General features: G+C 37.9%; 1 protein-coding gene across 1 annotated transcript in view; it reads right to left on the reverse strand.

The window, feature by feature from the left end:
- The window catches only part of LOC135427426 (uncharacterized), a 33,489-nt gene that overhangs the window by 7,627 nt on the left and 536 nt on the right, over positions 1-25,326 (reverse strand). The window lies entirely within an intron of this gene.

The raw sequence follows: 25,326 nt of genomic DNA on the forward strand, positions 1-25,326 counted from the left end.
AATTTTCCGCCGTTGTCGCCCGAGCAGCTCATATACATACCTATCAAGGCGTGCGTGGGCGTTTGTGTATTCTGCATAAATTCGGTATTTGGTATTCTGAATGCGGTAGTATGGCATTTTGATTAAATTTCCATATATACACGTCTCTGTGTGCGAATTTCGTCTTCTGGTTTTTTTCTGTTTTGTTTTTACTCCCTGGGCCAGCACAATTGGCATCTCCGCCTGGAACTGACAAACAGCTCGTGCTCAGCTTGCCGCAGTTGTCATATGTTCAACATTTTATGACAGTATCTGCAGCCACTTCTGTGCCCTCTTTTGACACACACAGACATTTAAGCAACGTCTCTCAAGTGTTTAAATGCCCTTACACATATTATTATTGTTACACGCTAAACCCATAGCAGATGGTTCAAAATGGTCGTAACAGGCTGAAGATAGCTCTTTCGAGACCATAAAGTACATACATATATATTCCCGATCTGTAAGTCAAGCTGAGTTGATTTAGCCATGTCCGCCTGTCCGATCTGAGAGACTATAGAAGCTATGAGATCAATTTTTCTTTCGAATCATCGATAACTTGGCCCGCTTCCATGAATCGATAACCTTTTCTTAATTTAGCTAGGTACAACAATTTTGTATGTAGGCTCTCATTAACACTCTATTGACAAAAAATCGATTTTGTTTCTTAGTTTGATCGCTTACGATCTCAGAAATAACATATAAAAGCATACGTGATTCATGAAAGGATGTATTTTAAAATATTTTAAAAAATTTTCAAAAAAAAAATCCCTAAAATGTTCGTTTTTAAAAAAAAAAACATAAAAGCTTACGTGATTCCTTAAACAATGTAATTTTAAAGATATGTCCGACGACAAACGCTGCTGCGTCGCTCGTTTTAATTGATTCTTATAAAAAAAGTTTGTTTTAGACGTTAAAAGGTGTAAATAAGCTGCAATTATAAATTTGTACTAGCTAAATATATTATTAAAAAAAATCACATAAAAACAGCTTTCGTCCAGCCTTTAGAGCGTCATAACCCCTTAAGTAGACACAGGTCCAGAATATTTCACTTTTTGGTTACCTTAGCCCATACCTTCCCATAATAGTAAACAAATAAACCTCTTAATAGCTATTGCCTTGGGATTAGGTATTTACACACATTCGAATACCATATTTACGCCTTGAAAATGTCATTAGGATCGGACTTTAAACACCGAAGATATTCAAGAAACATTTATCGCTGAGGAATAATTGGATAATAAGCTTAGGCGCAGACTGAAGCTGGCATAAGAACGCGCTCTATAACCCTTTTTTAAATTTACCAAAAAACTTCCCAAACATATATAAAGAGCGGGGTTTTAATGGCGACTAAGTTAAGAGATTAACTTTTAAGTGGATTTGGCTGATAAAGCCGAATTTTGAGAAAATCATATGAAATTTGTCTAAAAATCCGCTTAATAAAGAAAAACTTATTTAATTAAAAACAAGTAAGAGTGCTCTAGCTGGGTATGCCCGACCAGAAGATGCCATGCGACCTGCCGCGAGCTACCCTGACAAACATTTTAACTGCGTTTCAAACCAACATCCACAAGACTCTCACCCACACACACACACAGCCAGGCACACACAGACAGACAAACACCCACCAACACACACACCCACCCACCTACAGACGCACACACACGCCTACCTGTGCTTAAGAACTATAATGCATGGAATGTGAACGTTTTTATATATATTTTTCTTATTTTTCTTCTATTTTATTTTGTTTTACTTCATTTCCTTTTTTGGGTTTTTTTGGCTTTGACTTTTAGTGCAGCGTTTTGTGTTTCTGTCTCCGTTGACATCATTTTTGCATGCATGACAGCATCTGAGGCCAAAACGGCTGCCCCACCCATGCAGCAGTCCCATCCGAGCGTGCTTGCTTTTTGCCCAGACTCAAAGTTTTTATGCTCGTTTACAAAGTGAATAAAAAATTGTGTGCAATGTTCGCCTTGCTTTTCCGCCCGTCTCCTCGTACGAGGCCATTTTTTTTTTAGGCGCTATGGAAGTCAACTATTTAAGACTTGAAAAACTTACACATTATCTATATATTTAGATTATATGGATATGGCCACTAGGGGCGTGGCAAATGGTGCTCAAATACGGAATGAAGACAATTAATTAAATGCTTTAAAGATAGACACACATACAAGTTCGCACACACATATTGAGGGCAGCTGTGCTTCTTCTTCCTCGCCACTATGGGAAATGCTTTCGTGATTAACTTCGGTGCTTATTGTCCGATCTTTATGAAATTTTCGGTGCATAAATAAAGCACTCTTGTGTGTGCGTAAGAAAGCTCAAGACTATGCCTCGAGACATGCATTTTATTTTCAATTTTGGGGAGAATGCATTCAAAAAGTAAAATATTCTGGATCTACGTATACTCTAACTATTTGTGCTCAGAAAACATTAAGTCGATACCGATCTTTATCGATTTCGTAGTAACGAGGTGTGTTATTGATGATTTGAAATAAACACGGGCACTTAGTCTATTTAAAGAAGCTAGGTTCAAAGTTTCAAGTCCATAGCTCTTAAAGTTTCAAAGGTCGATACATTCATACAAAGGAACGGACGAACAAGTAGAAAGTCAAAATACACTCGGCTTTTGATGATGATTACGAATATATGTATATTTTTAGGTACGGATAAGTTTTCTTCTGTCGGTTACATACATATGGCTTTTCATTTTTTATTTTGGCTTTTCATATATATTTACATACATATGCCCAAAACCAATACACCCTTCTTTACGATTTTCAATCGATTCTGGGTATTTAGAAATATATTTATACTATCAATATATCTTCACTTAGAATTAGCGTGTAGCCCACTAGAAGCTGTTATTGGGCCTTTAACGAGTATTAACCAGTCGGTTGCATCCGACTGCAACATTCGCGCTCGCATTGTGCCCTTTTATTTGTTTAGTTCGTTTATTTTCCTTTTTTTTCCCCCTTGTCGCCCAACTTTTGTAGTGCTTTGGCTTTGCTCAACTCGGGCAAAAGTCAGCCACGCAGCGCGCTGGTGCGGAAGCGTAAACACAGCATTGCTGTTGGCGTGGGCTATGATAGGGTGCTTTGGTGCTTTGGCGGGGTGTTGCAATGAAAAGAGCGTTAAGAGCATGGCAGCCGTAGTCCCGCTTAGGGCTATCATCATCATTAGCATTATGGGCTTACTTGCCCGCCGGAACTTAGTATGTTGGTGTGATTTGTGCCAAACGCCCTCACGCTGTCAACTTCTAGATTGTTAGGGTTATATGTTAAGTCTTCTCATAAAAATACGATGCATAGTTCATAAAACTGAGCAGCGCTCCAAACCCAAAGAAACAGCTGCCTGCTTTTACGTTCGGTTTGTGAACTTGTATGGAAATTTGTTGTCTACTACCCAAAAAGGAGATCCACAAAATATGATTAGATAAATTTAATGGTTATTTATGCCTTGGAGCTGAGTAGGCCTCACAGGATTATAATTTATAAAAAATATATATTTTTAGAGTATAAAATAAAGTGGATTTCCGAATTCGAATTCGTTCGTTTCAAAAGTGGCTTGCAGCCTTGGTATTTCCACATTGCCTCCACGCCGGTACTATTCCAAATACTGCCAAAAAGAGTGAATATCCCAGCGGCGCAAGTAAATTGACCATTGGGAGCATTCAGCAAAAATGCCCGTTCCCAGCTATTCTGTCCCTGTCCGTGTCCCCTTTGCCTATCTGGTTTTTGGAAATTTTGTTGCGGACCTAAATCAGCTAAAAGCAACAATTGCAACAGCTACAACAAAAACTGCACAGACTTTCGCACTGGATGGAATTTAAGTTGACCCAGTTTTTGGCTCGGTCAACGTGGCAAACCTCTGGCTGGGATTTGATTTTGCCATTTATGTGCATGTTCAACGTTATTTCCATAAATGTATACCAAATCGTTAATTTAATAGCTGCCTGGCAAATAGATATCATATACTCATATATATATATATATATATATGTATATATAGGTATGCGTGCTTGTTTGTTACTCGCAGCTATTGTAAGTCTCCATGGAATTCAAATTTTACCTAGAGATAACACAGGAATATATAATATACATTCCACATCAGAATATATAATGATTTTACAGTTGTTACTAATGGCAAAATGGAAGCCCTTTCGAAACTAGAATTGTACAATTTTAATGCAGAAAACAAGCAAAACCTGAAGTTTGCATTTATGAGTATTTAACTTGTTCCCCTTGCTCTAACAAAGCCTGGCCACAAGTTATCACAATTTCAACATTTTGTTGACACGAAGAAAAAGCTAAGTTTTAGTTACTTTTAACTTAGACTTTGTGCAGCAGCGTGAATATGTTCACCAACTAATTTAGTTGCTTTAGACTTAGTTTAATAAGGTTGGATTCAGGAGTCATAATGGGGCACTGCATCAAAGGATGCTGGTTCCTTAAACTGGCGTCTGTCGTGGAATAAAAAGCCTAGCACAATCGAAGACAGTTAACCGCACCCCTAACCCACTTCTTAACCAGCAGTTATCACATTAAGCTAATGGGCCTTTATCTAAGCTATCATAACCGAACCTCACCTAACTAACCTAACCCAATTTAACCTAACCTAACCGAACCCTTCCTAACGTAATCTTACTTCGTCTAATCCAATGCAGCCTAACCTAAACCAACCAAACCTAGCCTAACCAAACCTAACCTCACGTAACCCAATCAACCTACTCAACCCAATTTAGCACAACATAATCTAACCTCACGTAACTCAACCCAACCTACCTCAACCTACACCAACGTAACCTTACCTAGTATAACTTAACCAAACCTAACCTATAGTTACCTAACCTAACGAAACCTAAAACGTAATCTAACCTCAACCTTCACCAACCTAACCTAAATAAGTATAACTTAACCAAAGCTAATCTGACCTATATTTACCTAACCTAACCAAACCTTAAACGTAATCTAACATAACTTAGCATAACATAAACTAACCTAACCCAACATAACATAATCTCACCTTACTAAATATAACAAAGTTCTGCATACAACATAAAGTAACCTCGATTAACCTATGTACCGTAACCTAGCCTTACCTAAAATAACCTCACCTAGCATAAAATTAGCTTACCTATCATAACACAGCGTAATCTTACATTACCATATATAATATAACATAACATAACATAACCTAACCTAACCTAACATAACATATCATTATCTAACCTAACCTAACATAACATAACATCCCATAACCTTACCTTACCTTACCTTACCTTACCTTACCTAACCTAACCTAACCTAACCTAACCTAACCCAACCTAACCTCACATAACCTAACTATACTAAACCAATCGAAACTAGGCCTAACGTAACATAACATAGCCTTACCTAACCTAACATAACTTAAAATAACATAACATAGCCTAACATAACCCAACCTAATCAAACCCAATTTAACCAGGTTAAATAACATTTTGATAAACTATTTTGATTGATTTTGCGACGCTGTTGCAGACATATGATAACAACTATGAATATGAAAAAGCTGCATAAATATGACCAATACATTAAACGGACGAGTGCATGTGGGCGAAAGAAGCCAGAGTCTAGTTAACCAGCCAACTCAAAGACCTAACTGCAGCAGGAACTTTTCTAATAAGCCGGCAGTTTTCCGAGCAGCAGTTGGAGAAACTTTGGCCAAAGTCTACAACAGGCAACATAAATAATAATAACGCAAGCTATCAATGTCGTAAAATGTCAACATAAACCACCAGCTGAAACATTAATTGGCCGGCAGTTGGTTGGCTGTGTAGTTCACGTAGTTCTGGTCGGGCCCAGTTCTTTCGTTGCCAGCAACTTAAGTAAATTGCCGTGGCGTCGCCTTGCCGGGTCGTTTGTTCTAATTATAATAACATTTAACCCGTTCAGGACCTTTGACCCATGCCCCTTGCCCTGTGGCTTTAAGCTCGCAAATAATATTTCACACACTTAAATCGAGTGCAGTGCACACAAAATGCAATGTGCACAATTTCCGATCTCCGCTCAAGTAGGCAATCTGTCGGCATGTGTGTAAAGAGTGTGGGTGTATGCGTGTGTGTGTGTGTGTGTGTGCTTGTACGTGTTTGACTCTTATTTTCTGCTGTCGTTGGGCATCATTATAGCCCACTAATGAGTTTCCGTCCGTCTGGTTTATTCCAGAGTCTCTGTGTCTGTCCTTAACGCAATTTTCCAATTTTGCAGAATTTAAAGCCTACTTTCTGGCCTTCGCTTTCAATGCAATGCATAAGCTGGCCTTACAACAACAATTGCGGAATGAATTTTGCGGTTGCAGACCGCAAATTGCAGCGACATATTTTGCCTCATCTGATGCGTTTGACCAGCACGCAAATATAAAGTAAGCGAAAGATGAGTTCTGCAATCCGCAAACCTCTCAAAAACATCAAAAAGTTTCATGCTGGGAAAATCATTGATTAATGCGACTATGATTATTGATTGATTAACTCAATTTATGCTGCTATATCCTAATATATATTCAAGCGTGTTCTCATAAACATTTTCGCCTCGAATTGGACTTTGAAATTGTGAGTAACAGATCAAGAGCTGCAGCTTATATTTTTATTCCAACGAAAAGTTTGCTGGAATAGTAAAATATATGCCTAAAATCAATTAGCTTTTAAAGGAGAATCCTGGTTCGAATCGCAGTATTGTCTTAGTTTCGACTTCGTTTATTTAAAAATTTAGTTGATAGTTTGTAGCCAATCACTTTATAACATAATAATATTAAGAATAATAACTTCGCAGTCAAACATTTACAGATACATATTTACGGCATACAATAGCAAAATGTTTTCCACAAGTCCCGCAAACAGCCTGGTAAAGTCTTTATAAATAGATATATTGAAAAACTGTTCGGTTTGGAGAGGTAAGCGTGTTACTTTCATCAAATGAATACTAAATCACGCTTCGCATTACCCATTTTTCAAACTCATTCTGCATTCGCCGCTTGTCCTTCTTTCTGGAAAGGTCTTTTTATATAAAATTGTTGGGGCTGTTTTCAGGTCTAGCGGCGCCTCATAACTTTTACACTTCGCCAACGAACACAAGCAACAGCAACCACAACATCAGCCCCCATCATGATGGTAAAATATGTCGGCGGCGGCTCTTAAATTTTCTTCTTATACCCCGCATCTATTTAATGCTTATAAAGTGTACTAAACAACTCTGGTAATAGCAGTAAGTATGCTCCTAGCAGAGAGAATTATCAGACGATATAATTAAAACTACAAAGTACTTTATGTATATATATAGAAATATATAAACATAATCACAACCGAGTTCATTTGTTAGTTCACACATGTTTTAGGCCCAAGTAACTCCAGCTTTGCTAGTTTCCAGAGAGTAGCTTCTAGTCGAGCATTATCAACTAACCTATTAACACTTGTATTTCGTTTTTTATACCCTTACGATGGGCACTTTTTTTTTTATCATAAAGTAAGTAACGCATCGAAAAAGGACTCCAGTATATTTTTGACGAATTGAGTTGACGTTGTCATGTCCGTCCTTGTATTACAGGCGGTATTGATTTCCCCTTACAAAGATAAAATTTCCGAGCTCGCAATAACATCGAATCATCATTTTATACAGTTCTCATAGGACCGATTGATCGAGTGAGAAGTTCTTTATGAAAAACATTTTTACTTTTCAATATATTAGTTTTATTTAGCAATTACCATAGATCTAGGAAACTAAAAAATCTATAGACGCGAAATTTGAAATATCTATTTTCATATACCTTAATCAGATCGAGTTTATTTTGATCGATATTTCCTTTCATTTCATAATATCGATTTGGAGACATGGTTTTTAAGCATAACGCCAAAATTATAAGAACTAGAAACAGCAATCTTTGTATGTAGGTTCTCTTTTAGTATAAATAGATTAAGAATATTTGACTTATATTATGCCGTCATGATCAGACCATTCTATATAGTTGGCGGAAGAAGAAGCACAGACGAAGCGTAAAGTGTAAAGTTGGCGGTGTGCTCTTCTATATATATATGTATGTATTTAAAGAAGGAATCCAATGGGTTCAGTGTATTCGCCAGTCGGGCACACCCGACTCAAGCATTCTTGCATGTTCTTGTTTTTTTTGTTTTTGGGTTGAAAAGGATTTCTGAAGGATGTCCCATGCGAACAAATTTTTCTTATTTGCCAAAGTCGTTTGGCTAAACATTTATTACTTTGGCTATGACGGATATTCGTCATTATTTGCGCCGGTTTATTTCCCGCTGAAGGTATCGGAATCCTTGGCAAAAGTCCCGAGGGCAAAACCGCAAACACATATATTAATGCGCAACTGCTTGGAATCTTGTTGTCAATCAGTTGGGCAAGCGCCGCATAGTATTCAACTCAGTTAGGGGCCGAAAATGGTTGATAAATGTGAAATGCAACAGGCTAGGCGTATACGCAATAAATCAACCAAATCGCATTTTGATTGCCACTAAAATATAGTCTATTCCTCCATGCAACCAGCCTATATGCTTGGCAAGCCTCCCAACATCTATGTGCATCTATATACGAGCACTGACAATAACAAATTTGACGTTCTCATCACTCAAGTTGTCCCTGTCAGCGGCTAGGAAAGAGATCAAATCAAATATGAGTATATGGTAAATGGGGCACAATTTATCATCCATAACTAAGAGAGGGAAGACTGCATTGATGCTGTGCGTTGGCTCCATTTACATTCAATGGATGTGTGATTGAGCATTGCGAAAGTTAACTGGATATAAAACTTTTCACCCCAAATAAGATTCTGTTCAGAAAGGCCAGCAAATGTGATAAGAGCTGCTACGCAAAAGATGAGCCAGACGATAGAAAGAACTAAGTAAATATGTTATCATAAAACAAGACAAATATTATAACAAATTAACTACCTTTTTTCGTTATAACCATTTTTTGAAAATGAAATATTAATACAACAAAATATTTCCTGAAATCAAAGCCAAATGCAATTAATCTGAAATCGCATACAATAAAAGTATTTTATAAAATGATTGCGAACTTGATTGAATTGCGCTGCTCAGCCTGGCTCTGAAGGGAACTTCAATCTAAATAGTCCTTGAACGCATGTGAAAAGCCAATATTCGTTTTTTTGTTTCTTTTTTTCAAATTTAAAGAAAAGATATTCTTGATATAGCAGCTCTCAGACAATATCAAAGCGATGGAAAATAATCAATTTTGTCAAGAGTTTGCTTTTGTTATGTAAAGAACATTTCCCAGTCTCAAATATATATGTGGACACAGCATTTTATTATGCTATACCCATTAAACACTAGGCAAAAGTAGGCTGAAGCCAAGTTTTGGGAAAATGTTATTCAGTTTTAATCAATTTTTTCATTAATAACTTTAACCAACTCTTTTGGAAAACAAATATGCTTCGGTTCGGGTTTCGATTCGGCTGGGCAATTGCTTTGCTTGAAGGTTCGGTTATGCGATATTTGGCAACGACTGCTCAGATCTTGCTACAGGGTTTCGCTTAGTCGACTATTGCATACAATTATGTGGTTTATTTGATCGCTTTTATGTGCCAGCTTCATCACAAAGTTTTCATATCCTTTCGTTCGGCAAAGAGTCCTTCAGGTGACTGCTGCCGGAGAGGCTCACGGTTTGAGCGATACTTTGACGTCAGCGGCAATTGTTTGTTTTAGTCGTTTTTGTTGCTCTTGTTGTTGTTTTTATTTGGCCTGTTGTTATTGTCAAAAAAAATAAAAACAGAAAAGAAGAGGGAAATCAGCCAAGTTTGGCAGCGCGAACATTTTGCGCTGTCAGCGACGTCGACGCCTTCCGTTTATTTTCCTGTCCGCCCGTCTGGCTGTTTAACTTACTTTGATGACGAGCGACTACGGCAAACATGAAGTGGCAAACATCCAATACACATACATAGCCCGCATAATTTACACAAACACACGCAATACACACATTTATGGTCACAGGGTTGAATTGAAAGCGCATACACCTTGGAGCAATATACGTGCAGAGCCAGCATATATTTGTTAAAGATCGTAGAAATTGCCTAAGATGTACTTTTGAAATCGTAGAAGATTAAATTAACAATTAACTCGCATCCGCTTGAATTAGCATTTTACCCAGAAGGGTGAATTTTGCAAATTCGTTGAAGCAAGTGTCAAAAGAAATTTACATATATTTAAAAAAAAAATGGTTTCAAGTCGTTGGAATTAAAGCAAAATAATTGCTATCAACAATATTGCTGAGGCTAAATGAAACATATTCTCAATGAAACATTTTCTCAATACATTTTTGTATAGAGCCCTGAAATTAAGCTTGAGGTTGGACAGACGAAAAACATGCACAACTGTCCTACATATAACATACAACATTGGCCCTAGGCGGTGACTTTTCGAAAGGGTTAAATCACGTATTCATTGACTTTTTATGTCTCCTATGAATATTCATATTCAGACAATGTCAGTTTGGGCGAACAGCTTGAAATATTTTAAAAGATTACCAGCTGGTATTACACAACTTTGTCCGCGCCCAGTTTTCTGTTGAAATGTTTTGCAAAAGTTGCGCAACCATTTTCACGCACGTGGAAAAATTTAAATTTTCTCTTTCTACTTTTAACTCTTATTCCCACTCGGCGAAGTGGATTTTACGTAAGCGGTGAATCACGTTGAAATGATTTTAGAAATATGTAAGCCAATGATCAGGTCTATTGGAAAAGAGAGAAAAGCTTGCATGCAAAACAGTTTTCCGCTCATTTTCCGCTTGCATGGGTGAATTTTTGAAAGAAAACACTTTAACTGTCGGCCATTAAAACTATGAGCCCCGTAATAAATAAAATTCAATAAATAATAAATAAATAAACTTTGACAAAGGATGGTAAACAAAAAGAATTTCTACCAATTTTCCACAGTTACTGGTGGATACGAACATATATTTTCCCAGATATTCCTCGAATGTCTGCGCGTGAAAGCCCCTTTTGTGACCAACTGACCGATGTGGCCGTTGCATATTCCCATAAGAAGCAGTTTGTCAAGCTGCTCCGCTCCTGCATGCGCACACACATACACACACGCACACGCACACCCAAACACACATTGAGCTTATTATGCTACATAATGTTTTTGTTGTTTACAAGCCTCACGCACTTTTTCATAACAGAAAGAAAACAAAATAAAGTTTTTTTTTGGTTATTTTTGCCACTGCTGATGGTTTTTTGGCTGCGGCCGTAAGCGGAATGCCAGTGCCTAAAAGATGCCATAAATAAGCGCTTAGAGCAGCGTCATGACTGCGCCCCCCAACCGGGCTCTGGCACGCTTGTGGGCTCATGTGTGACTCTGTTGTTTTTTTTTGTGGTGGATCTCAGTCATTGTCTGCTTACGTTCTCAAGTTGTCGACGTGGCCATGTGGGCATGTCCGTGTCCATGTCACCGATTCCAATTCGGAATGGCATATGCAAAGCAAAAGTCACATAAATCAAATTGCCCGGCCAAACACGAAGCCTGGCAAAGCGACAAAAACTTGACACTGAGTAACTGTTGGCACTGGCGATGCCAATACCATGGCTGGCAAAAGGTCAGCTGGCAGCCAGAACAAACCCTTGGCCCCTGCCTGCCCCACAAATTGTCCAAGGTCGTGGCTGGGCCTGATGCTGAGCTCGGGTCAGCATCGAGAAGGTCCGGTGTTTGGTTGCCGGTGCGTGGTGCGTGCTCTGTGTTTCGAGTTGCCAGCTTTAATGTGAAAGTCGAGCTTAAACGGAAGCAAGCTGACACAGGACTCACTGGCACAGGATGCAGCAGCCAGCCCGCCCGAATGTTAGGCCGGAAACAAAAGGTGCATTGATGCACTAAATGAGATTTGTTCAACAAATACGGCGTGTATTTCCAAACTTTAAATCCGCATTCATAAACTATGCAAACATATAGCAGATTGAGACTGAAATCATTTAAATATATGGCACGCAAATCCGTTTACCAGGCACTTGACGCATTCAAGCAGCTCGCATAACTAGCGTCTTTTGTTGAAGGACTGTCGTTTATCCTTGTGTCGTTCAAATGTTCCTTAAATAAACTTGTCTCCAACTCTGGCGCCACTTGGCAGCTGCCAGTCAAGCAATCACACACACATACTCTCTATCTCTTGCACGGACACACTCACACACACACACACACCACTATTGCGAGTCACTTTAAATTAAAACTTATCTGGCGCCCTGTAAAGTTAGCTACATAAAGTTGCATTGTCCATGGTAAACAGTTACAGTTACACTTAGCAAAATAAGCCCAACAACAAAATTACTGCTTTATTAATTAACTTATTTAGAAATATGTTTTAAAAATGTATTCCTCAAAAGTGTTCTTAGCATTGCTTTTGGAATAGAATAATTTGATGCGCTGTCCCTTTTTGACGCATGTACTTTGATTTGGTCTTCGAAACTTTTAATATTTCTGTCAAATTAATTCAAAAATCAAATAAGTTTATTATAAGCTCACAAATGTGTTTCTTTGTGTTCTAAATACCTAAGATGCAAAACAATAAAAAATTGTGGTTGTTTCGCCCTGCTTTTAGGTTCGGTTCGTGAACCTGATTTTTCACGTGGATTTTACAACATTTTGTTAATTTAATGAATGAACTTAATTCAAGTTTCAATTTTCCGATTTACTTGAAATATTTCAATTCCTAGATATCATATACAAATTACTCGCAAAATTGAATCTCTATATATCTATTTATACATCTATCATTCTATCTATCTATTTATTTATTTATTTATCTATCTATCTATCTATCTATCTATCTCAATCTCAAACCCAATCTCTACCTCCTTTTCAATCTATATCTATATCTCTATCTATACCTCTATCTCTATCTCTATCCATCAATCGATTGATCTATCTATTTCTATTTATCTATTTTTCTATCTATCTATCTATCTATCTATCGTCTCTATGTCTAGCTATCCATCCATCCATTAAATAGGGTTATTTATGGATGTTTCGACTCCGGCAAAACCCATTTTATTTAAATTATGCAATTTTAAAAAATATCTACAGGAAAATTTCTCTTTGGTGATCGCGGTGTAGTTTTTGGGCGCTCAAGAGAAGTGTCCGCCTAATAAGGGTGTGGGGAATAAGTATAACCTGATATAGTAAAGACCTACCATAATGGCTTGATATTAAATGTCCGCCAAAGAGGGATGTTCGCCTAATAGAACGGTCCGTTGGTAGAGTGTTCACTGTTTATACTTCGCTTCGGTAATTTTTTGTCAACTAAATTGGTTTCAGGCTCGTTTCATGGCGAAAAATAGTATACAAATCCGAGCTCAAACTAGTGCGGTACAAAACCGCTTTGCCTCCTCGATAAGCGAGCTTAAATTAGTCAAAGGCGTATTAGCTTGGTGCTTCTCAAACTGTAAGCTGAAGGCATTGCCTTTCAAACAGTGTTTAAGTAATTTGCAAATACGAGGAGCTCACAAGTAGGTTAAGTGCCAAATTTGAAATTAATTATTTAAAACTCTATAGATTAATAAACTCTATAGATTAAAATGAACTTTGCTCCTGACTAAGACTTACGTTACCTTCTGGTGAAGCAGTTCCGAGCACGAAATGCCAATTTAATATTATAAAAATAACATTCATTTTAAATGCATGAACTTTGCGCTCAGTGGACGTATACATTTTGGCAGTGGGAACTGAAAAGTTGCCCCTCAATGTGCCCCCCCCCCCCCTCTGCGCCCAATGCATTTAACAGGTTTTTTTCTGCCCTAAACCCTTACTTAGGTCACCGCTTGACGTCTGCTGTCAGTGGCGTATTGTTGTGTTCCCTAGACCACTGGCTGCCTTCGCGTTTAATTAACTCTCCAAATACATAATCTATACTATATATGCCATGCATTTATGCATATATACATATACACATATGTGCGTTTGTGAGTGTGTGTGTGAGTGAATTTGGCAATTTAAAGTGCATTTCTCGTGTCCTTGCTGTGACTGCTGCACTGTGTATTCTGTTGTTGTCCTTGTCGTTGTTGTTTCTGTTGTCATAGCCAATATTAATGGTAAACATTGAGCCTAAATTACATTTATGGACCCATGTATTGAAATTTATGACAACATGCTCACTAATTGGCTTGGCATTTGGCCGTAATCAAATGCATTAGCTGCTAAATACAGTGGGCACATAGATTGTGGGCAGATATGAAACGCAACGAGTTCAATCCATACATTACGACGCTGTCAATTAGTTGAGTGTAGAGCTGTTTCTAAAAGTCATCCCCATAAATATGCTTCGCCTAAAAGCCAAGCACATACAGATAACTAATGCAAGTGCATCTTTTGCTCAGCAGTTTAAAAGCAAATGAGTTGTAAACGGGACTTTCAAAAAAGAACAAACAATACGTGAGCACGTCGAAGCCCCAAAAGTCCCTTGGCTAAAAATAATATAGTTCCAAAGGCTTACACCCACACACATACGCACACACGCACACACTTGTGCGCCTACTGAGCAGCAATGGAAGACAAGTTGAAAAGCGGAGCACACAGGAAGTGAATAGGAAACAGGACGGCCAGGACGGCAAAAGGCAAAAGGGGCCCCAGTTGTAATGCCCTCTAACAAGCTGTAGCTGCATGGAGACGCACTTGGAGTACGTCCGGACGATATTCAAGGAAAACAACTGAATGAAGCCATGGGCCATGATATGAAGAGCAGCAACAGTACTTACAGCAGCCGCAACATCAACACAAAATAAATTAAATGGGTGGAAATCGTCGTTTTATACCCTTGTCGAGGATCTTATTATTTTGTCAGGAAATGTGCAATGCATAGAAGAAAGTATTTTCAATCCCTTTGGCAATATATATTCTTGATCTGTCTTTGTGTCTGCTTCTATGCAAGCAAGTCTCTCAGTTATAAAGCGAAACTCTGCTTAGTATACCGAAATATATGTCGGCCAGATCGGATCTTGCAGTAATCACATGGCTGCCATAAAAAAAACGATTTGGTATTTCAGGAAGCATATCCAAGTTTTACCATCCGGCTACTATAACCTATATCGCTTAAGAGAAAAATATATAAAATCGGTCAAAAACTGAATTTGTGTACGGATACCTGCATTAAACTCATCAATTGCGAACTTTACTATGTTTTTTTAACTTATCTTTAAGCCTGTACCAAATCGATATACTATATAATATAGCTGATATTGGAACAATCAATCGGAAATAATAATAAGCACTTCCCTGACATATTTCAAGGGTATGTAATGCTCGGCGTTCCTTTTTGATTTTACTTCGAGGCGCATATGATGGGCGTGGCTGACAGCTCAGCAGGTTCTGCTAAGCAGCTGTAAGTGTGTGTGTGTGTTTATGTGTGTTTTGCTTATATTTGTGGTTAGCTAGAGGCATTTGGCCCCAACAACACGAAAAGTATTATCCCTAACAACATCAGCGTAAACATATTAATACATAGTTCAGCCCACACCCAGTGTGACCAGAATTGCTGCTCGGCATCATAATTTTTCACACTTAATGGCATTAGTTGTTAGACTAATTAAATAATAAAATACTTCAGTTGTGCGCACTAAAAAATCTACTTATTAACAAATATATATCTATATACTTACCAAAAATATACATAATTTATGCATGTGAATCTATTACGAGGACTTTAATACAACTTTAAGGACTCATCTCGAAACAAAAGAAAAGTGTGACAACAAATAGATATATTGAAAAGTTAAAAGCCAAGTATAAATTTTGAAATTATGTATCATTCGATTTGTATTATGTGTACATTAGTCATTGACCTGCAAAAGCATAGCTCTCTACCAAAATAATTTGTTTCTAATGTTATTAGAAAATGGGAAAAGGAAAAGAATGCTGAGATACCTATGAAGCACACTTAGATCTTTCCAATGGAGAACTCTCCGAGCAGAAGTTGAAATCTCATGTCGCTCGATCCAATTGAAAACTCCTTCGAGCAAAAGTTGAAATCTCATGTCGCTCGTTCCAGCTGGGTAGCTGAAACAGCGCGCATACATGTTTATACTGGCAACAATATAAAGGGGCAACAAAAGTTGTGAGAGTCGAGCATTTTATTTGCTCAAATCAACGGCAAAAGCAAATTGAAAACGCGTCGCAGCGTTATCGATATATAAACAAATACACACAGCATGTTCTTGTGTGTGCCCGTGTGTATGTGCGTATGTATGTGAAATTTTTATAAAGCTAAAGTCGTGTGCAGAGTCCCAAAGAATAAACATTAATTGGCAATGATATTTAATCTAACGAGAACCGAACAACAACTGTAACATATTCTCGGAACTGCTGACCTCTTGACCTCCTTAACAGCTCCTGCCGCTTGCTCTTTTTTACATCATTTCCAGATGTGTAGAGAAATCACGACGAAAATTTGTTGCCATGCATTGCTCGAAGACAGCTCAAGGCATTTTCTTGGAATTTGTTATACACTTGCAAAGGGTATTGCCATTTCGCTTACGAAATCTGTTATGCAACTAAGGAAGTTGTATATATTAATGATCTATCTATTTTTATATATATATAGATCAGAAGGTCGTTTGAGAGACTTGTAAGAGGTTCATCCTTTCAGGCTGTAGATAAGTAGGACTCGACTGGAATAACTAGCTAACGAGCTATGAGCTATTATTGGAATTCTCATTGAAAGTAATTTGCATACATATTTAACATTTACATAATATTGTCACCAATAATAATTTTCTTTTTGTGCTCCCAAATATATTAACTAAGACTGCAAAAAGCTGCTCCACCAAACCGGTTTCAACTTGGACTTCAAAATGTTGACTAAACCTAATTCTCAACCAAACCATATTTTCTAAAAAAATTGTAAAAATCTTGGTTCTAACTAATAGCTGGGTTTATAGATGTAGAATATCTGGTTCGTACCGTTGCAGACATTAGACTTAAACATCACATTCGCAAAAGCTGCCACAAAGAGCATTTAATTGTCGGCATCACGAGTTGAAGCATTTTTACATCTCTCATAGGATCACATACATATAAAACGGCACGCGTGCCGGTTGGGGGTGGTCGGGCAGCAGACAAACAGCACACAAGCTCAAGAACAACAAATATGTTTGGAATTTCAGTTGTAACCAAGCACAAAAAAAAAGTAGCATAATGCAATGTAAGTAGAGAACCGAAATTGAAGCTTAATTATGTGCAGAAAGTGAAATTTATCGACTTTTCTCTAATTAATGAATAGAAACGCTTCAGGTTTTATTACGTTCATAGACCTGGTACGATGTATGTACTCATATTTTTGACTGAGTTGTGTTTAATGCATTGATTAAGGCATTTTGCCCCAAAATTCATTCGCAGATATCGTAAGGCATTTGGAATTGAAATGACAGACATTCGTATCCATACACAGATTAGACAATTTCCTTCAGTTATAATAAGGCATAATCTTTGATAATTAGCGTGTGCTCTTAACCCATTTGAAAAGTAGTTGCTTTAATTATGACTTAACTAGCTACAAGCCTTCTACGTGCTGCACGGGCTGCAGCTTTGTCTTGGGATTACAGTAAGTGCAGAAGATAATCGCAGCTCATTAGCATTCCAAAGCTCAGTTTGCACTTTGCCCGTTATGCTTATGTTTCCGGTTGTAGGTATCTGGGTTGGCGCTTAGCTGCGCCCCATCCCCTCCCTTTATGGCTAACAACGCCCTCTTAGACCAACAGTCTTAAAAAATCGTATTCACGATACATTTTTTATGTGCTGTTATTTTATGTATATTGTTTTTGTATACCCTATTTCGAAAATGTAGCACAAAGAGTTGTACTAAAAGTGGAAATAGTGTATGTGCATGATATTTAATGGGCAGCTTTGATCGCTGGGGTCTAAATAACAATTAACAAATAACTGAGTTTGAATAGTTTTGCCCTAAAACCATTGACAATCGCTTTGAGACAGTCATTAGGCAGGAAGACGAACTGAGTATAGAAATGTCAAAATGTCCGCTGTTCTCTCTCTCTCTCTTTCTCTAAGTCTCTTTTTCTCTTTCTCTATTTTTCTCTCTCTCTTTCTTTCAGTCTCTTTTTCTCTTTCTCTCTCTCGCTCTCTCGCTCTCTCTCTCTCTCTCTCTCTCTCGCTCTCTCGCTCTCTCTCTCGCTCTCTCTCTCTCTTCCTCTCTCTTTCTCTCTTTTCCTCTTTCTCTTTTTCTCTTTCTTTGTGGACACATCGATTTCTAAAATTGCAAAAGGTTGAGACTCGAAATTTAAAAGATAAATATTCTCGTGTAAAACACACAGGTTGAGTTGACTTTTATTGATATCACCTCCCGTTTTCTTGTTATCGATAATTATCGATTTTTGAGACTTTGTTTTTTAAACTCTAGAATTATAAGAGCTAGATCCACCAAACTTGATATGTAGTTTTTCATATTGTATACACAGAATAAAAATAGCTGACTTTTTGAATACCTCTCCGCATGCCTTGAATGAAAACAAAAGGATTTTCAACGGTACGGCCTTGGGCTTTGCCATATACACACATTCGGGTGTCATGTTTGGGAACGAAATAACTTATAAAGAGCGGACTATAAATACAGGTAGTATTCCATTAGGCATTTTCCAAAGTGTGCACCAAAGGGAAGGCCAATCATAGAAACTGCGTAAATTCAAAGGCCAAATTGGCGCTTGGTTCAGGGTATCTTCCAATCGGGTTCGCTCGACTAAAATACTTCGGTTCGTGTCTCGTTTCGGCTTTCTGCTTTTTGTTGCAACTACTTTGGCATGCAGCCTCGCTTGTTACAGGGTATCTGGTAGTCACATCCCTCTTCCACTTGTTGTTTGTTCTCAGCCATTGGGCGTGCCGCGAACAGCTGCGATGCAGTTGCACTACTATGCACATTAAGTCAAAGCCACATGGTTTTAGCACTCTCCACCCCACACACACGCACGCATACCCTAGCCCAGCCCAGTACCCACCGCAACTGAGCTGCGTCTCAAGTGTTGCTAGGGAGGCGCCCCCAGTCAGACAAGGGATTGCATCTATGCATGCACAGGCTGTCGGATGTTGTTGTTGTCGTTTTTTGCATTGTTTTGTTTACATTATCTGCCGGTTTCCGCACAGCTGCCTTTGAATGGCGACAGCGCGATATCCTCGCTGTGGTTGCCATTGTTGGCCGTGTTTATAGAGCTGTTAAGTTGCCACCCACAAACCGACCCCCTTCCTATCCCTACCCCCTCCGATGTCCCCATCAACCCCTGCCCGCACTTGAGCAGAGCCGCGTTGAAGCGTTTTTATCTGGCATCGTCATGTAAATTAAACTGTACTGAGCTAAAGAGAAATTGGCTGCAAAAAGCACATATTCTCTAGAATTTGCTGCAACTGCCTTCTGTCCCCCTGTCCGAGTCTTGCCCCTAATTCCCTTTACGCTGATAAACGTGTCGATTGAAAATATAACGAAAATTCGTGAGAAAATTATAGCTTGCACGTGCTCTTCAATTGGCATCGAAACGAATTTTCGAAAAGTTTTTCTTCTATATGTATATATACTTTTTGTCCCAAATTAATGAGTTTCAACAAGTGGCACATAAAAGGGGAAAACCCCAAAAAAAAAAAACGTGCAGCCAGATAAAAGGCAAAAGTTTTTCATAAGTAGCCTTGCCCAGGTCCACATAGCATTTGCCTGGTTCTTACAAAAGCCAAGAGTTGCAAGAAAAACCACAGCAATAACTCGTGTTGGCCTTTGGCATTTGCATAATTTTCTACTTTTTATAGTGCTTTTGAGAGTATTCTAAATTTGTCATGTAGTGTGTAACGCTTAAAAGCAAACTTCTGTCAGATACCTAATTTTGTTTTTACACGCTTTGAAAATAATATGAAAAAATCAAACTCTTTTTTATTCAACTTAGTTAAATTAAGCACCATTCAAAATCCTTTTGGTTTAAATTTTGGTAAGAAATAAATTTTTGTTCTCTCATTTTTGTCAATTCTACAAATTTAGCCGAATTTTATTTCGTAAATGCAATGAAATTTTGTGAATATTTTATGAATTTTCAATATAATTGGACGTGTTTGGCAAATTTAATTTTGCTCACATTAAATATAAACTTAAAGCATAAAGTTAAATGGTAATTCGTATGAATTTTAATATATGTTTTTATATTTACTTTGTTTATAGCATAACTTTTCCTATTATTGTTTTCATTGAAATTCCTGAAAATTCCATTTTATTAAAAGGTTTAGTTGTTAAATGAATGAATGCATGAACGCAAACACATTATATATGCGATTTAATAAAAAAAAAACTTTTGTTTTTTGTCTAACGAAATTGTATATTTTACTTATTTTAATAGATTTTACAAATATGCAACCAATCAACTATTTTGCATACGAGGAATTTTTTATAGATGGTTTTTTTTATGATGGTTGGTTTAAATTTGTGTATCAAGAGCCGAGGCGATATAGCAATATCCGTCTGTCCACTTAGTAGCCTTGTTTTAAGGCTAACATCATGAAACTTAGCTTAGGTACACCACAAAGTCGGCCCAATTAGACTACTATATCATAAAGCTACCATGGGAAATATCGGTCGAATATTGAGTTCTTGTATGGAGAACTTTTTGGTTTCTTAAGAAATCTTGACTAAGCATTTATGCTCCTTATATGCAACCAAAATCTTCTCAACAACGGACGACGATATCATTAAGTTCTATAGAAAGAAATATTCTAGGAATAAGTCGACCCAATTAGACAACCATATCATGAAGCTGCCATAGGAACGATCGGTCAAAAACTGAATTCTTGTCTGAAGAACTTTTTTGTTTTATTAGGAAATCTTTACTGCCTGCACAAAGAAAATCTTTCCAACATTGGACTTCTATATCATAAAGCTTTACAGAAAGCATAATTCAAAGAATAAGTTTTTGAATGTTTTCTTTTCCAAGCTACCTTGAACAAGCTTGGCTGTACTATTCGCCCAACAAACAAGCAAAATCTTCTAAAATATCAATTAATACTATATTATATAGTTTCTGCCAAGATGCCTCCAAATCATTTATCTAAGAGAATATTTAATCTTCGGCGTGAATATAGCCACACCATCTGGTTTTGGAGATGCTTCTGCGAATATTTGCTTAGAAAAAAAAAATAGCACGTATGTATTATGGTTAGGCAACATGCAAAGGGTTGTATTTACGCTGGCGCAATCTAGTTTAGCCCGTTGTCTGCCAGAATGAAGTTGCAAAATGGACCAAGACAAAAGGCAACCGAAAATGGCAAAAGTGATTCAATTAGCGGGCAACTAGAACGCAGCTGTTGTCGCTCATACGCCCAGTGGGACAGCAGTAGACATGACAGGACACTCTAACCACGGCACGGGCAACAGCCGCAGCATGAAATCTGCCAAAAAAATGTTAATTAAAAAAAACCAAATTATGTTTATGCATATTTCAAGCGCTTAATGAATTTATAAAACTTGTCCTCCTGTTGGTTTTTGACTCACGTTGACGAGCTGTGCCTTCACAGGATACGCAGACGAGCAGACGTGGTCTGTAAGTGTGTTGGCGTCGTGTTGGTGGGTGGTTGGGTGGTTGGGGGGGTCTGGGAATGGGCGCAGCTGTTCACTCAGTTGTTCGCTAAGTTGCTGCGCCTGTTGCTTGCACAAGCTTGCCGTCTGCGTCTTGCATGTGTTGCCACATTTCTCTTTTTTTGGGGGACAGGCGCTGCATAAATTTAGTCCACTTATGAAGCACTCAGAAGGAACTCTGCTTGTGCAATGCACTCAAAGTATATAACCCATAATTGCAATCTTCCATGAAGATAACACATGATTTACAGAGCCACATCGAGTCGAAGCGAAAATTCGCTAAGCGTAGCTAAAGAAAATAATGATATATTGCTCACCTAACTAATCTTTGACACACTATTTTGCGGAAATGCAAATTACGCATACGTTTAACGCCTTTTCCGGGAGAAGCATCAAATGCTCTGGTCAAAGGTGAGTTATAACGTGTCCTAGGCTCAAAGTGCGATATTAAATTTCAGTAGAACTTAATTTTCTCCCAAAAGCATTTTTTTATTTACAAGAGATTCCAGTTGAAAAATACGAGGAGGTGCTTTCAACTGGGTGTGACTCCACGTTCGTTGAAATACATTCTAGAATAACTTCGTTTTTTTTAAGTCTGAACTTGCAGAAACTTTCAGCGCCTAAATATGGCAGCCGAATGTGTGTAAATACTTAAGCACAAGGCTTAGTTAAAAAGGAGATGGCACTTTTTATATTTTGGAGAAAAACTGGTGAACATTTTTTATACTCTACTATACTATACGAGAACCTATATCGATATAAATTATTAATTATTATTTTGTAGCGATAGTAATTGCTTACGTTATCTTAAGAAGTTAAGATCTTAGAAGTTAGAAGTTAAGATACGAACTACTAGTGTAGTTCCGATTTTCTACCATGGTTGTATTTTCCGATAACATACATAATATACCGATAAGCAAGTGAGCGACACTTGAGATCTGGCGTAGGAAGAGAACTTAATTAAAAATTGTTATAAAAGTATTGAAAAGTCATATTGTGGCATCGTATTAATTCTACGTTTAATGCCGCCAGCTCTTAAAATCTGCAAGTTCTGCCTAAAAAATCATATAACAAATTCGATATTTATCGATGTTCCACAAAAAGTGGGAGGTATCGAAAAAAAGGTAAACTCGTTCTGCCTACAATTTACGGTAATATATATTTTCCAGTCTCTAGCTATTACAGTTTCTAAGATCAACGCGTTCATACAGAAGGACAAGGCTTAATCGACTCAGCACGTCGTCCTGATCAAAATTAAACACTTGAATTGCATGAAAGCGAATTACAAACACAGATTGCCTACGAATTTGGTCACATTAAAGCTTAATACCAAAATAAATCAGGTTGCGTTCAGTTCTACAAAAAAACAGCTCTTCATAGAGCTATAAATAAGTGCGAGTCATCGGGGATTGAATTGCCACATATTCAATGCATTCATTTCAATGATGAAAATGAAATAAATTTTACATAAATATGTATTCATTCAATATGCAATAATGAATTGAATTACAAATTGAATTCGTTATTTTTTTTTTAAATTTACTAAATTGATTTCACTCATTTGAATAAAGAACTGAATTCAATTCAAAGCTGAAAGCATTTTTTATGCTCGGCTCACAAAGGAAACATGAGTATATTATTTGTGCATAATATAACTATATATACATATATATAAATATATATAAATGTGGAGCACTACTCATAGGATTGAGCCAAAAATATTGCGGCCAGAAGTTGCGCAAGTCAATATTCCAAAAACTTACTGCTTAAAGTCTTAGAGTACCCAGCAACATACACAAGAAGACTCTTTATGGCTGATTTGATCGTAAAATACTCTGAAGAGAGTATTGCGCAGTCGTTTACACCCTTCGGCAACATTATAAGTTCTTTTGACTTGCTTTGTTTGAATTTAGCTGTTTGACTAGACAATTAATTAGATTAAAACTCGATTGCATTCGTTTGGAAATTAAGCTAGTCGATTGGCAAATAATAAGTACACACTGAAACAGCATTTTTTTTAACCAAATCGTTTTAATGCCGGAGTTCCAACTTTACATTGATCCGAACATTAAAGCGTATTAGCTGACTTTCTGAACCGGAATCATATATTTCCAAAAGTAGTTTAGATTGAAAGCAATATTACGTTCTATGGAAAATTGTGAATATATATGAGAAGCAAGGTTCAAGCCAAAACCTGGTTGCAAAGATGTAATAAACCACGTTCACGAACCATTGGTTCGCACCGTGAACCGAACCAATTCACTCTTGGTTCTCAATATTCGTCTGTGCGATGAGAAATGTTATTTATTCCAAAAAATATTTATCCAATAATAATAGCGATAATTAAACTGCCATCTGTATATTCATTTTGAATTTTCAGATGGGAAAGCAACGAAATTCGGTGATTGGAAACTTCAGCTGTTTGTGGATTTCGCACGCGAATGTGTTGCAGCTTTAGTTTTTGCCATACTCGCAGTTCTAGATGCGTTTGGATGAGTTTTAACTTTGTCTGCGACGTCGCATAAAAAAATGCATACAGTTGCAGTTCCTTAGCCCATTTGGCAAGAAATCAAAAGGGCAATGAAACTTTGCTGGTCGCCTCAGTCAAGAGCGTTGAGGCCATAAAAAAGCTGAAGTGTGGCGCCGAAAAGCGGGCAACACGGCGAACGCTTGCGGCAGCGGCAGCGGCACATTTGAGGGCAAGTGCTATAAATCTAACGATAATTTGATGCGAGACGTTTAACGATGCTTTTGCGACAATTTGCACAAAAGAACCAACCGAGACCTGCCCATGCTGCCCACACACCCGGCACAGTTACAACCAGAGGTCAATGATCTCATCTCGCGCCGAGCAGCATTTCGTTGTAATTTGAGCCCGCCAGGGGCTCAAGCAGGTCTTAAGCCAATTAAATTAAACAAATGCCACAAAACTGTTGCATAGCTGGGCACAGTGGGGCATGGTGGTTGCTTTGCTCTGTGTGTGTGTGTGTGTGTGGTGCCGTGTATACGGAATCCGGAATTCAGAATCCGCTTCGCTATTGTAAGCCATTTGCAAACTTTACGAGTATTTTATTTTTAACACAGCATTTTACAAATTCCATCATGTGCCGTCCGCCAGGTGGCACCAGTAGCTCACTCAGAGCATTTCTTTTGCATAAATTTCATGATGATTGTCGCACACCTTCATGTGCCTCACACGGCTGATTTGGCAAACATTATGCAACTGCAACAATTGCTGGCGAACGAAGCCAATCAGTCGCCAGCGATAACGTTGACTGGCGGGTGGTGCTGGAAATTACAGTTCGCCAAAAAAAAAAAATGCAATGAGTTACCGCTGACAAGCTCCACCCGACCAGCAGCTGCTGACGAGACACAAAATCGTCTGCCATAAATATTAGATTAGAAAAGTGTGTGTGAAATATGCTGACAGTGTGACGATGGGCCGGGTTTTTGTTGGGCTTGTGCCCTTATCAGCATATTGATCAGTTCGGCGGAGTTGCATTCACCGAGCTCCATGTGGCACTCAACAGAAAACAGGCGCAAATTAAGCGAGCAAATAAATGGACCAAGTTTGTACATAAAAAAAGGAAGAAGAAGACGAAAAAAAGAAACAGACAAAAGACGCAAAAAACACGAACGGGGGCAACATAAAGTATCATGTGTACGAGTATGAACCCGAAATTAAATGAAAGATTCATGTTAA

Source organism: Drosophila montana, unplaced genomic scaffold (genome assembly GCF_035044405.1).
Source record: "Drosophila montana isolate Dmon_TW-CO22-7 unplaced genomic scaffold, ASM3504440v1 contig_2178_1, whole genome shotgun sequence".
NCBI classification, from domain to species: Eukaryota; Metazoa; Arthropoda; class Insecta; order Diptera; family Drosophilidae; genus Drosophila; species Drosophila montana.